Consider the following 9,960-nt stretch of genomic DNA (forward strand, 5'->3'; position numbering starts at 1 on the left):
AAACTTGAAACACCAACTGTTTTGGTTTCTAACAAAGAACCTGCTTTGGTTTTTTGACACCAGGATGAGGGGCTTGTGCAGAAAGAATGAAATGCTGTTGTGTTTCTCTGTAAAACTAATAAATAAAAGCTGCTGTTTAAGGCAAGTGTTGACTGAACTATACCAACATCATTGAACATCACAAACGGGTTTTGGACCCTTTAAATGGTTTTATAACTGTATGAATCATTAAGCCCAGTTTAGAAAGTGGTACTTACTGTGCTTACTGGTTGTACCTGGAGTGTTTTCACTGCACACACACGTTTGTGTCATTTTAACAGCTTTGGTACTTTTGTAAACTCGATTTTTTTCCTCAAAGATCACAGAACATTTCGCGCTGTTAGAAGAGGCGGTATATTAAGTAAGTAGCAAGTAAGTGTCTAAATGTAGGGTACTCCTGTCTTTATATTGCCTTGGAAAATCTCATAGAAACACAAAGTCTATTTTGTTCTCTTATGTTACTGTTTACACGAAAAAGCTGCATATTTTATGCACATTATGCGTCTTTCAGTTAAGCTAGGCTAACGAGCTGCTAGCTGTAGCCTCATATTTATTATAACAAGAGATTGGATAATGTTATTATTCTTCAGAAAACCTTGTACGTAATGATTAAGTATGAGCTAAGTGTCTTCTTTATGTTAGTAGTAAAGTTTGACATTTAATTATTTAGAAAAACGGGTATAATACCAATGAATGCTACATGCTAAGTCAGACACTTAGCTGAGATTAGCATACTGTAAAAAATATGTTAGCTAACCACTTAGCATACTGGACTGTAGTGCGGTAGCCAGCTGGTTGGGTTTAAAAAAAAAAAACAAGTGATGGTTAAAATTTGTTGTATAGTGGTCTGTAATGGTGGTGGCAGGTGGACTGAGCTCACCTGGTAAGAATTGTGCGTTAATAGCCTGTAATTGCCCCTTGAAGCGTTAGAAAATCATTCATGCGCACAGTTAACCCCCCAATTATCAATGCTACCTAATCACAAAGTGGCTCAGTTATTTTGGTTTAGGGAGCGGTCTGTGTCGCTGCTTTGTTGCTGTAGTTAACAGGTATTATTCTGTCTCTTTGTTCTTTTACTGCACAAATATATTTACAGCGTGCGCCATAACCTGCAGTCTATATGTTCTCTGCGTTGAGAAATTCTTCCATCGACCAGCAGCACCCTCCAAAAAAATTAATGCATCTGCTCATGAGGATAATTTGATGACACTCCCTGCCACTGGTAATTTTTCATTATATCGACTCTCCAGCAGAGACCGCGCCTGCGCTCCTGCTCCCCTTCCGAACAAGGCTTCACCAATCCTGGCTCTGGCTCCATCCCCGGCTCGGCGTCCCACAGGCCAGCGCTAATAAGTCGCCTAGCTGTCCAGTAATGGGGAAGTGATAGGGAGACGCTGCTGTGTGAAAGCCGTGAGGAAGTTGAGGGGAAGCTCCACGCCGCGCCGGACCGGACAGCTCCACAGACACACATCCTACAGTTGCTGTTGTTGAGTCGCCTAAAAAAAAGCGCACAGTGATGGAGAGAAAGGTATGGATGCTTATGCTACCTTCGCACATTTTATTTTTGTTCATCACTTTGCCTCGCTCAGTATCCGCATCCACCATTAAAACTATTTTTTTATATATTTCCTTCATGCTATGGGCGCGTTGCCATCCGGATTAGTGCGCACAGGAGTTTTTTCCTCGTCTATAGCTGTAATTTATTGTGCGTCTAAAAAAAGCTGCCAGCATTCATTTCCACCTCGTGGTGGATTCAGGCTTATTCAGAGCCGCACAGTGGCATGGTGTACAATGTAGTGGAGAATATTGAGCAGGGAGTGGGATGTGGTTGGGAATATTTAAGGGGACTGTAGGCTTTTGTAGCCTGTCTGCATCATCACACAGCTCAGTGTATAGTTGCAGCACCTCACCCCTCCACCTCCCACCCTCCCCGTTTTGCAGCCGACGCAGACACCAGCGCGGCTTGTTAACCTTGACTGGTGTGGGAAACAGACACTTGAGGAGTAATAGGAAGGATGCACGGTAAAAGCCAGACAGAGAGACCTGACCATCATCTCCCCTTTTTTTTTTTTTACCTGTAATCCATTCACCCCCTCTCTCTCCTTCCTTCCTCCTCCTCTCCCCCTCAGCCCCTCTGGCTTTAATTCAGATCACACAATAATATAATGCTGCTTCATGTACGCAGGGGCCCCACAAGTGTGAAAGTGTGTTTCAGATGTTGCAGGAAAAGTTTCAGTTTCAGTGTTAATCTGCTGGCAGGCTGCGGCGCCGCGAGCAGCAGGAGAGGAATTTGGGGGTGTTCAGCTGAAGCCAGATCTGCTTTTGCTGATCCAAAGGAAAATCAAATTTTTATATTAAAGCAGCAGTCAGCAACATATCCAGTTCGGCTGGAACCTTCTTCTGACTGTGCTCTGCTTCAAAGACTGATAAAAGAACAGTCTGACATTTTAAAAAAGAAGATTACTATCAGTTCTGGAGCTGTTAATGTAGTTTTAGCAACATGGGTCATGCAGTGTACAAAACCCCATGTGCATGTTGTTTCACCTGCCTCTAGGCTAAAAGCTAAGCTAACTTTTAGCTTGTAGCTAAAAAGCACACAGCCACAGCACCACAGTGTGCTAACGGTGTAGCTGCTGGCCATCATGCCTGCAGCATTCCTTGCTGCCCATGAGTCTGTATCGCAGGTATGTAGCAACAGCTAGCAGGTGGATTAGTACTTGAACTAAATAGATGACAGCTATACGTTTATAACATAATAAACATTTAAAAATCTTTTTGTTGGCTATTCCACATCTTACTGTTCAGCTTAGGGTTTCTGTTCTTTATTCTATGCAGATCTAACTAGTTATTTACCATACAGACATCAGTGGTGTCAGTTCTCCAATTCTTCTGTTTAATATAGGTCGAATTTGGTTGCACAACCTTTTTTTTTAACTTAATTACATTAAGAAAAGCCTAATTTCATTTGTGTATAATCACATTCTTGCTTCCACAATGTAGCTGGATTGCAGGTCAGTAAAACTAAAAGCTTAGGGGAGGTTCTATGAAAATGTTTGTGTAATAACTGTGAATGTGTTGATTTAAGTCTCTCCCTCCCTCTCTGCCTGTCTGTGCTCTGTTCGTACAGAATTGTTGAGTTACAGAGGGCTTGGTGACTCAGCTGCTTGCTGATTTCAAAGCGCGCTATCAGATTCTCTTCATTTTGTTTCTGTATATGAAGAAAAAAAAGTGACATTTGGGTGGAATTAGTCAACAACGAATATTGCATAAGCAGTGTTATTTCAGAGGGAGGCTTGCCTGTGTGTTGGTTTTTCCATAGTTTCAGATGTGATTCCATTCATGTTTCCAGTGTGTGCAGACTTTTTCCATAAAGCATATACATTACGTTTCCATGCAGTAGGGCAGGAATGTCCCACTTCTTCTCACTTTTCCTCTTTTTAACACAAGTATTGTTGATCTTGGAAACTTTTAGGGATTTTGGTTCTTGTCTTTCTTTCTTTTCAAGATGAATTTATAATTTAAGTGGAAGTGGTTGGTCCATGTCAGCAGGCTTTTGATGAAAAAAAAAACTAGACTAAAATAGCTCAGTTTCAAACTGCAGTCTTCCCTGACCCAGCTGCTGGCACAGATATTCCCTTCAGTGCAAAGAAAGGAGAGCAGACCATTAGTATGCAAGGTGCCATCACAGCTTCTGAGGTCTGATAGAGGATCAGCTCCTTTTACAGTCTGCTCAATGCTTGACCTGGCTTTTTAAGGAAAGCCACACAGGACACCCCTCCTCACAAACAGACACACACACACACACACCACCACTTACTTTGCTCAGTCATGTTTGAAATGTAGTTTGGGACGCTCATCAAGGTCACTCACTGCCTGCTTTCACCTCCAGAGTTTCTCATAAGTTTGTCAAACTTATTCTTTACACATGTTTTTCCTCCAGCGACAGTGAGATTGATTAGACAGACTGGAACCTGAACACTTTTGGTTTAGTTTCCTAAACAGTAGGTCACCCAATTAAATGTTCCCTGGCTTTGTCTTTTGTGTTATTTTCAGGGATGAATGGACAATGGAGCACTTCCTTTTTTTTCAGGGAATGTGCTACCTCAATAGCTGTTTGTTATCCCGGAAACAAATGAGCATACAGTAGAAAAATGATAGATTTCAGGGCCGATGTGATTAGGTGGTAACTGAGTAGTTAGTCAAAAGAAAGTAAATGATGACATAATCGATTGTGAATATTTGGGGCCTTTTATTGTTTTTATTTGAAGATAAACTGAATATTTTTGATTTGTTCTCGAGAAAATACAATACAGTTTGGTAATTAATAACTTTATTAACCATTACTTTTCACTTTTTCACTACTAGTAGTTTTCACTACCAGTGTAGTGCAGCACACAGACTTACTGCACTGTTCAGCCACAACACTAAAGATGGATTTTCTGTCATTTCCAGCCTATAAACTCCATTTTCCCACTTCCCTGTAAACCTCCACCGTGTCATTTCCACAGTGAGATTATAGATTTTTGTGGTTTTTAGTCTAACCTAATTTTACATGGCGCCCTCCCTGCCTACCAGCAGGGTTTTTTTAATCACAGTTTTCTTACCTAAAGCTAAACCTAAACCTGTCACACATCCATTTTTTTGGTTGTATATTACTCCCATTTATAATGCAGATAATGAGATTGTGCTCTCAGCTCTGAGAGATGTCCTAATGGTGCTACAGTTCACCGAGCGCCTGGTTGACCCATTTAGATACATAACGCTCAATACTGCACCGTGCTCTGTTGTAGAGTTTGCTGCAGTTAACAATTGAAAAGCTGCTGCAACTGTGTTCATGTTGGTGCTCACACTTGCAAATTAAAATGTCACTGCCATTGTAGCTGCAAAAAGCCTTAAATGATTTATGATTGGTATGCAAAAACATTTTATAGGGAAGTTAAGAAGATTATATGGAAGATTATACCAGTGATGAATAGTTTGAGCTTTACAGCTTCTGCAAAGTGGCTGTAATGACAGTATTGTTTAGTAATGTAGATTTTAAGTGGCTGTTTTATCATGTGTAATGTTACTGCTCCTATATGGTGGCATTAAAGCAGTCTCATCCCCACTGACTATTGATTAGTGAACATCTGTTTTGTCCTTATGTGCTTGTGGCAAATGACCAGGAATTGGAATTTTATTGTGAAAGGTTTATTGTGTTAAACAAGTGGATGGTGGACCATGGTTGTCTCATGTTTCATGTTATCACAAGACTGTGGTTATTAGTTGAAGTAAAAAGAGAACTATGCTGGCTTTGCATTAACATTTTGGATTTGTTTGCATAGTTTGTACTAATCACCTGTTGTCCTCCATTTTGAACTGGAAGTCACACGTGGTATGTGATAGTGTTGGCTATTGCTCAGGTGTGTAGACATGCCTCTCCCAGAAGGTCAGTTAACACAGTACATCTCAATGATGGGAAGTGCATTTAAACAAATTCAAGTTTAACACAAACAATCTTTAATATTTAGGGCGATTGATCCAGTGATGTTGTAAATCAAACGGAAGCCGACACACTAAAAGAGTGTGTCAACGTTTCAACACTGCCTTTCCTCTCCATGTCTGATTTTCACTTTTAACTCTTGACGTGGTCTTGTTACAGCCCTGCACATACCAACCCTGCCCTCGTTCTGTCGTTTCCCGTCCTGCATGAGGAGAGTGGTGCTGAGAGATCAGGGCTAATACTGAGCTTGGATGCAGAGTAGGAAAGAAGAGAGAGGGAGGGAGAGGTTGTAGTGGAGGAATAATTCAGATCATCCTGCCAGTTTTATTTTTCATCCCGTGGAATTTTATCTGGGTTTATTCATAGAGTTTCCTTCACTGTATGTTTGTGTCAGAGTTGATCCTGGTGACCTCAGTGCTGAGTAATACAGTGAGCCTCTCGCTCAAAACTCTTGATTTCTCTTCAGTTTAAGCTCCTCTCTCGGTTCACCAGCTGCTGCTCCGGTTTTGAAGTCACCTAAGTCTGTGTTGCTTTCACCCAATTGGCTGCCAGCTTTGAACTCAGGGCAGATTATCCCGTTGTCATGGCTACAGCAAACAGGAAATGCCCCAAAGCAGGTAACGCTTCAGGCTTGTCCCAGTGTGCGATTCAACACTCATGGGGAAAACTCGGCTCATTACTGTTGTGTCGTCGTTCCGTCTGCTTCTCATCTTTTCAGAGCAGTCTAGGAGCCCAACCAGAAATGCTGATTCTTTGTCCCAAACAGCCCCTGAAACCCCGGGCCAAGCCTAAACTTCTTATCTGCACCTTCTTAGGTTAGGTGCTTAACATGCCTCCACAACACAGATATCCACAGGGAACATTGCTGCTTTGTCCAAACCTTTTTCACCTACTTTCTCATTGTACACTTTGATTGGCGAATATCAGCAGATGCCCCATTATTTTCAGCCGTCACGGGAGACTTTTCTCTCTCTCCCTGCAGGTTCCTCCTCATTACATATGCCTAGCTCTAAGAAATCAGTACCGAAATGTACCATAATCCCCCCGTCAGTGAAGGTGCAGGTCTGTGTGCTTTTGTACAGGCCTTTTGATGGTGGCTGATGGCTATTGAGTGGCTCGCCAAGAGCTCCGGCCTTTAAGCAGCTTGAGCTGGGTTTTGTCTGCAGTTCTTAAACTGAAGAAAAAGAGGAGAAGGGGCCCAGCGGTGGGAGGGAGCCAGACTCCCTTCATGCCCTCCATACAGTGGATATTCCCCCTTGTGCGCCCCGTCTGTCTGTGACAATAATGTTGACGAGAGCAGGTTCGTGGTTTCTGGTATGTGAACATTGCTGCTGGGAACTGAAAGTTGTACATCAGCGCAGACATAAAAATGTATTCACTGTCGGCTCCTTTTCTCTGTTAATTATTAAATAATTAAAGATAAAACCATCCCATTACAGATGCCCTAATTTGTTGTGACACTGTCTGAACAGAGCAAAGCAGTCAAGCTTTTCTTACCAACTATAAACTCAGACGGGTTAACGTTTAACACAACACTTAATTTCAATAAATCACTAAAGTCTTATCTTAGCTATTGAGATTATTTTGTATATTGTATTATTTTGACCACTTTGGGATTTTCTTATTTGACATTTATTATATAAACCACGGGAAAACCTATGTGACTTAAAGCCTTAAAGGCCTCTAAGAATTAAACAAAGTTACTCTTACTTTCACTTTTAGCAATGAGGAAATTGCAGGAAATTGAGTCAATCTGATAATTGATTGAGTCGATGTCACTTTTCAAGCAAAAACCTCATTAACATTGGCTTGTTCCATTATATAATTTGCAATATATTCAGCTATTCTCTGCTTGTTGTAAACTCTATATATTTAGTTTTCTGTTCCACTATTTTCTGACATTTTATTGATCAAACAAACAACTGTCGTTATAAATGAAACAACAATGTGATTAGCTCTCAGTTGTATATCAGTGTCACAGATTGTACGATTTTGTAGGTTTTATGGAGGGTTCAATAGTAAGCAAGAATGCAGTATAATTATATTTTTGTTGGGCTCTCTTAGAGGCATCCTTTGTTGATGACTTGCTGTAAACTGCTGCTGCAGCAGGGTGGAAAGCAGTCCAGACTGTTAATAGCCTGAGCTCTTTGTCCCCCTCCAGTGGCCAAATTGAGAATTTAATATGCCTAAAGTGATGCTTAGTGTCAGCCTGGAAAAATTACTCAGCCATTTAATTCTTTTAAGTCTTTAGACATCATTTTACTCTTGCTCTCATCTGCCTTAATTAACATCTTTGAGGATTTATTCTCAGTGCAACCAGGATCTCCTTTCATTTATACAGTCAGAACCTCCCCTGCTTGCCTGTTTGCTCCCCCTGTTGGTCATTAATTATACGACTGCAGCTCCCTTACCCCCCTGTTAGCCCCCTACCCCCCTGTCTGCTACACACTGGGACATTACCATTTGGTGAGACTGACTGGCTTTGGTGAGGGAGATGATGGGGGTCCGGCAGGGGGTACTCCTGCGCTCAAAGCTCTTTTGCATGGCCCAGGCTGCTGGATCTCTTTGTTATCATTGAACGCCCACATGTCGTTGCTGGAGAAACAGCAGATTGGCACAGTCTCTGGATCTGCATGGCTAAACTCAGTGGATTGAGCTTTTAACCTTGCAGTAGATTGAGACACACACCTTATGTGCCCTCATGATTAATGCATGTATCTACTCCTTCACCATTGTTTGTGTAATCCAAGGTAAAATGTACTGTTTTTGTTGCCGCTTTTGACCCCACAGAAAAAAACATGGATCGAGGCGACAGTAAAAAAAAAATGGAATGAAGGTCTGAGGTTCTTACAAGCTGAGGTTAATGCCAGCTGCAGTACTATCATCTCAACAGCAGGTGTCACCACCAAGCAAACTAATGTGTAAGGCTCTTTGCAATTAAAAAGGAGGCAGAGTAATTACCTATCAATAAGTAAAATCCAATAATCAGAGAGACAAACGTTTTAATATTTATTATATTACTGCCAGCTTTCCTGACATCTGTCTCAGTAACGGTTACTGATCATACCAATGAAAAACCAGGCATCCTTCAGAAGGTCGTGACCTCTGAAGTAGAGGTCATAGACCCACTAACCAGCTGTCCACGCAGTAACTGCTGGTCTTTTTCTACACAGCCCCTCTCTAATGTATATTCCTTTACAGTTTTTTACTTAAAGTAAGTAGAATATAGTAAAGGGTTTAGGACAGATCCTCTGCTTATGGACTGCTTAAACTCTTAAAGAACATTCATTTCTTTCTATCTGACACCTGGTTCAACACCTTTTCTGTCATTTTCACACCAGTAGAAATGGGGAAGAGGAAACGGCAACGGTGACAATTTGCCATCATGTGTCACAAAGCCAAGCCCCCTTTGAATCTGCCCCACTTCACCTCCTTTGTCATTCAAATAACCTCATGAATATTTCACTCGTCTGATCTGACGGCTGCAATACGGGAGGGAGACGACAGAGGGGCTGAAGCAGAGGCAGACTTGAAAGAGCCATAATCTTCGAGCATGGCGTGGTTTTAGTCAGAGTAATGACCTGTGTGGTGACAGGCGAAGCTCAAGCTTGTGTGTAAGAAAAGAAAAAAAAGTCTTTTTTCGTTGTTGTCCTTGAAGTGTTTTCTTCAGCTTTTTTTTTAGGGTTCAGTCTGCTGCGTTTTGTGGAGAAAGCTTTAGAAAGCAGCCTGCAAGAAATCACAACACAACCTAATTACATGTGTCAAGTGACACGGTCACCTTGCTGTGCAGGCCGGCCTGTTTGTTTGCCATTACAGTGTAGCCTCTGGGCCAGCTACTGGGTGAAAGGTAAAAGCTAATGAGGCAAATGGAGGAAATACTTGTAACCTATGAAAGCACCCTGACGAGGGCCAGCACAGAAACACAGGAAATGGAGGTGCTCTTGACGTGGCCTTTTCCTTTTTTGAAGTGGCTTTAAGAGCGCATTAGCTCGCCTATTGTGAGAAACACTGTGCAGCAGACAAATAAGCTGGAGTGATTTCAGTTGAGAAATGATCCTGTCATGTATACGGCAGTTTACACAGGTGTTAATGATATGCAGCATGGCCCCTTTAAGACCTCGATGTCCTTTTTTGAGAATGAGCCCAGACTCGGAGCTGCGAGCTGACCATGGCCTCTGGGTTGGTCACCAGGGGGAAAGCTGCAGCAGAGGAATGGCGAGCTGATTCTAACCTCCCAGCCCCCGTTTAGACCAAGCGGCAGCCTCACCACGCCGCATGCCCTTATCTACCAATGGAATGCAACAGCTGTGCAGGGGGAGCAGCAGGGTGGGCTGGCTGAAACCCCCCTGTCAGACCCCCGCACAGCTCCCCCCACACTACCACCACCCTCCACCTCCAAGCGACGTGCCGGGCTCCTGAAAGGCAGCTCAACTAAAAAG

Source organism: Parambassis ranga, chromosome 20 (assembly GCF_900634625.1).
Source record: "Parambassis ranga chromosome 20, fParRan2.1, whole genome shotgun sequence".
Lineage (NCBI taxonomy): Eukaryota > Metazoa > Chordata > Actinopteri > Ambassidae > Parambassis > Parambassis ranga.